Source organism: Lygodium microphyllum, chromosome 4 (assembly GCF_053477565.2).
Source record: "Lygodium microphyllum isolate KBCC chromosome 4, Lygodium_microphyllum_v1.1.10, whole genome shotgun sequence".
In the NCBI taxonomy this organism is placed as follows: domain Eukaryota; kingdom Viridiplantae; phylum Streptophyta; class Polypodiopsida; order Schizaeales; family Lygodiaceae; genus Lygodium; species Lygodium microphyllum.
In genome coordinates, this window is record NC_141138.1 from 122790543 (window position 1) to 122796476 (window position 5934).

Sequence of the window (5934 nt, forward strand, 5' to 3'; positions counted from 1 at the left end):
ATCCATCAACCATAATTATTCAACCAATATCCAAAATCCCAAAACACATCTAGAATATCAAAAATCAATCAAACATGCATCCAAAACAACCCAAAATCCAACAAATAAACAGCTTAAAATGCAGTCTTTTTCACTCTTAATAAAAGCATAGAGCCCATTATTGTAGAGCTACTATCTGAATTGTTATTTTATGTTTGAAACTCTACAAAACTAAGCCAATTAAGCTCTAATCATCCCAAAAGCCTTTTTGGAGTATCAACGATTTCAAACATTTCCCATAAACATTAGAAGAGCATAAACCAATCAAATCCTTGCTCTCCAAACTGTGAACATCAATTTGCCCTAAATTGTAGAGCAATGGCTGACCCAAAGCTCTTCAACCAATGCCAAGGATAAAGCCAGAGGATGCCGAAAGGATCCCCAAACAATAGGCAAAGCATCGAGAAAGAGGGAAAGAGCCAAAGGTAGGAAGGGGAGTAGCAGGGTAGCCCCCTAAAAATGCACCAAAATCTGTGATGGGTTGTCCTAGGCTCTACTTTCATGAATTGAGTACAATTCTCACTTCCAAAGATCCAATGGTCAAGGGGAAGACCTAGAACAATACCAAAATAAGCTTAAATGAGCTAGAGGTCAATAGGACTGATGCATACCTCGAGGTGCGGCTACCATGAAAGCTTGAAGTTGAAGCTTTTAATCCCAATTGTAGCAAATGATGAAGAAGCTCCTTGAGTCTAAGCTCTGATACCAATTGAAAGGTAGAGTTTGAGTGGAAGCACATAAGTAGAAGCAAGAGCAAGGTAAGAGCTATGGCAGATAATGCAAAAGAGTAAGATAGAGAGATTGTATGTGGGAACTCCAATAGTCACAATGTATGACTGGCCTTCCCTTATTCAATAGTCACTGAAAGCATAAAGAATAAAGTGACAGTGATAGGTGTCCACTACCTACAATGTAAAAGTGTATGGGTATAGTGTACAGTGCATAAATGTGGGTGGCTAGGCACAAATGCATTTACCCCCAACATAGATAAACCCCACTTGGCCAAAAGTTGGCATTGCCAATCCCTCCAAAACACTAAGCAGCTATGCAAAGAGTAGAAATCAATCCTTCAAGAATATCTAGACACCCCATTAACACACATCTACCTAACAAATCCCCTATCCACTTCTAAGACTAAGAGCATCCCACTCCTCTTCTATGTTCTCCCAAACACTAAGGGCATTTGCACTGAAATCCTCTTAGGACGAATATTTAAGTTAATCACTAAATACAAATGTATCAATCTCTAATTTGCTGACACATGTGATCACAACTTTTTTCCCCAAGGAGACACCATCTAACCACCACCCATACCCCACAACCTAGCCCATGCCTTACAACTACAATGCTCATAACCTACTAGCTCTTGATAGATCAAGCCCACCAAAAACCCTATTCGCATGCTTTTACGCATTGCATCCCTTGGAGATCCAAGCAAAGACAATCACATTGACATTGCTCGCTACTCTACAACCCATGCATCACAAAGCATTACGTCCCTAAAAACTTCCTAGAGGCACAAGGCTATTATGAGGGTTGTTGTAAGCTTTGGCTGCCTGAAATTTCCATGTGCACCCCTAGAGCAACCGCTCTTACACCATCCAACAACGTCTTGTAGATTGGTCCCATCTACTACACAAGTTCAATTCAAGAAGAACCCTTGCACCACACTCCTACTAAGAACCAGGTTTCCTCCTCGTTCTCTTATCTCCCTCACCTCCCTCCACGATCACCATCCCCCTAACCCAACCCATCAATCTTTGGAGTTTTCAAAACATGCCCCTCATATGAGCTCACAAAACAATCCACTACCTTCAATAGAGGACATCCTTCCTAGCATCTATATAGTTGCCCATTATAGGATAAAATTGATCTCCTCCACCAATCTACATCAAGAGACCATGACAATGCTAATCACTCTATAAAATGGCCGAGGAATTGTCCGCACTCACTAGAAATCCAATCACAAAGTGTCTTGTGCAATTGGACTGAACATTCGGTACCTTTAACAAGGGAAGTGCAAGAAGTGAGTTTTTTGAGCAAGTTTTTTTTGGCAACCCCTCTATTCTTATTCCGCATAGTTCACTTATTCCAGCCTTAGATGTATCCACCTCCACCTCCACTTCCACTTCCACCACCATCACCACCACCACTACCATCGTTGCCGCCGCCGCCACTGCCACTACCACCATCACCGCCGCCGCCGCTATCACTAGCTCTACCACCACCACCACCATCACTACCTTCGCCACCACCTTCACTCACTCACTCATACACACATACATACACACACACACACACACTCTCTCTCTCTCTCTCTCTCTCTCTCTCTCTCTCTCTCTCTCTCTCTCTCTCTCTCTCTCTCTCTCTATATATATATATATATATATATATATATATATATATATATATGTGTGTGTGTGTGTGTGTGTGTGTGTGTGTGTGTGTGTGTGTGTGTGTGTGTGTGTGTGTGTGTGTGTGTAGTTCATTCTCTTTGTCTCTCTCTCTCTTTCTCTCCTCTCACACAACACATTCTCTCTCTCTCTCTCTCTCTCTCTCTCTCTCTCTCTCAAAATATGCCACATATCTCACCATCCTCCCTCCCTCTCCCCCCCCCCTCTCACTCTCTCTCAACCCAAAAATAATTTGTGCTAGTACTATGGATTGATAGAATCTGTATTATATTATATTATGAAAGGTGTTTGAACAAATAGTTCTCTCTCTCTCTCTCTCTCTCTCTCTCTCTCTCTCTCTCTCTCTCTCTCTCATGTTTGCAATCTAGAAATATTTGTGCAAGCACTCCAAATCAATAGAACTTGTATTACATTATTGGATTGTGACATGTGTTCCAACGAACAATTCTCTCTCTCTCTCTCTCTCTCTCTCTCTCTCTCTCTCTCTCTCTCTCTCTCTCTCTCTCTCGTTTGCAATACAAAAGTATTTTGTGAGTACTCTAGGTTTGATAGAGCTTTTTTTACATTGGATTATGATATGTGTCACAACGAATAGTTCATTTTAACTTGTAAATAGTTCTCTCTCTCTCTCTCTCTCTCTCTCTCTCTCTCTCTCTCTCTCTCTCTCTCTCTCTCTCTCTCTCTCTCTCTCTCTCTCTCATATTTACAATACAAAACAATTTTTGCAAGCAATCGGGATCTGGATTCATATTACATTAATCCATGGTAAGTGTACTATTATTTTACAAATTGATAGATAATGATAGTAAAAGATTATCATAAATTTAATCATCACTAACCAAAGTGAGATATGTTTATATTTTCTCAACAAAACAAAATGCATTTACTCTAATAATTAGCAAATTCTTTGCTTTGCTAGTCACACTATGGGCGACATTGGAAAAGTTCTTCTCTTTCCAAATATGAGATGTAAGTTCTCTTTGGTAATCATGGGTTGATGTATAAACATATCTTCATTTGTATCCATTCCAAATACTCACTAAGCATTTTTCTTTATACTTGGCTCTAGCAACCTTATTAAACGTTGGCTAAAAAATAAAAACTTATTATTAAAACTTGCATATTTTTGGATTAGTTATTATGGTGGCAAGAAGGGATATTGATTGGTGAAAACAAGTATAAATTCGATGCTCAGTCAATATGCTTAATGAGAGAGAGAGAGAGAGAGAGAGAGAGAGAGAGCATCATCTTGGTCTCTGATTGTGCATGTCTTTGCTAAGTTGACATCGTGTTGTTGAAATATTAATATTCATAGGCTATAAAGTATAGTTATACTTCTTTGAACTAATCATATGTGTGTATATGTGTGCGTGCAAGTGTTAAGACTTCTAATATACACACATAAATACATGCACACATACATATGTATATATATTAATGAGAGAGATAGAAATAAGTTCTTAATGAGACACACACACATACAAGCGTGCATGCATGCACACACACCATGCACACATACACATATAGAGAACAATCAAGGTAGGTTTTGTCTAGTGTATATTAGTAGAGAACTAAAGACATAGCTTTAAAGATTATTACTCATAACTCTAATCCACCTTAACTAAGTAATTCATCGATGGTTTACCTTGCCTATGGATGAGAGAGAGAGAGAGAGAGAGAGAGAGAGAGAGGATATAAAAATAATTATTGATGAGAGACAAGAAAGATGTGTCTTTTTAAAAATCATTGATAAGAGAGAAGAGAAAGAAATGCGAAAAGTAGTTTGGATAGAGAGGCATCTTTTTCAAATTAATGTAGGAGAGGCCCAGAAGTAGTATTGTAGTATTATAGAAGAGAGTGCTAGAAAAATTTGAAGCCAAAGAAGGGGGCTCCTCCCCCTTCTTTGGCTTCAATTTTTTCTAGCACTCTCTCCTATAATACTGCCTTAGACCCTCTCCTACATTAATAGCCTTGGATCTTTACACACCTACACACACTCTCTCTCTCTCTTTCTCTCTTCTCTCTCTCTCTCTCTCTCAATACTACAATATTATCTTTGGACTTTTCTTACATATTAATAGCTTTGAATTTTTATCAAAACACACGCACACACACATACACACACACTCTCTCTCTCTCTCTCATGTGGGTTTAAAAAATTCTAGCAACTCTCTCCTATAACACCACAATACTACCTTTGATCTTGTCCTATATTAATAGTTTTGGATCTTTATCAAAACACACACACTCTGTGTGTGTGTGTATGTGTGTGGCTCCAAAAAATTCATTAAAATTCATTTTAACTTTCTCTTACAATACTACATTTGGGCCGTTCCTACACATTAATAACTTTGGATCTTCAACACACACACACACACACACACTCTCTCTCTCTCTCTCTCTCTCTCTCTCTCTCTCTCTCTCCAACTTAGATCAAATTTCTCTATTTAAAAGTTTTTAGCCCAAGTACAATTAGACTAAAAAGTCACATTTTGATTATAATTTTGATAGTATAAACGTTTTTAAATCTTTGATAAGGTATTTATTTTTCCAAATACACAATGCAAAAGACAATAACCATTGTACATTATGTTAATTATTAGTTTTTTATGTTAGAAGAAAAAAATTCCCAAAAGAGATAACTACTTTTTGTTCATAAGGTCCAAAATTTTCAATATTGTTCATTCAAAAAGTCTCAATTTACTATGTCTCGCATTAAAACATATCATAAATATACACATAATTTGATCTTCATAGCTAGTAATTATTTTTTATTTATTCTCTCTCATCAAACATTATTTTTTAAAAAAACTCCTCTTCTCTCTCATAAAAAATTATATATATAATCTTCTCTCTCGACTCTATTTAGTCCTAATGACTCTAGCGAGAGAGAGAGAGAGAGAGAGAGAGAGAGAGAGAGAGAGAGAGAGAGAGAGAGAGAGAGAGAGAGAGAGAGAGAGAGAGTTGCAAGAGATACACATAATGAGAAATGAAGATAAGAGCCATACACAAATACATACACATAAAGAGAAAGAGATGCACATACACACATGCACTACTTGATTTATTGCTTAGGTAATAACTGAAGTACTAATTGTTTTTTAGTTAATTACTAAATAGAAATATAAAGAGAGGGGAGAGAGAAACAAAGATGAGAGAGAGAGAGAGAGATTATGTGACTTGCTTTGACTTTTTTTTGGTCGAGAAGGGGGTTACTAGCAACTTATCGAGAAAAGGATTTGAGATGAAGTTTTTTTTCTCCATCATTTCTTTGAGGGGACTTGTGAAATTTTTTTCTATCGAACAGGGGTTTGCTAGCAACCCCTTCTCGGCAAATTTTTTTTTCACAAGTCCTCTCTAAATTTTCTTTTCACTAAACATGGAGCTATCAACAACCTTCCTAGCCAAAAGAATTTCCATAAGTCCCCTTAGAGAGATCGAGGCAACTTCTAAAATTTTTTCATCGAGAAGGGGTTGCTGG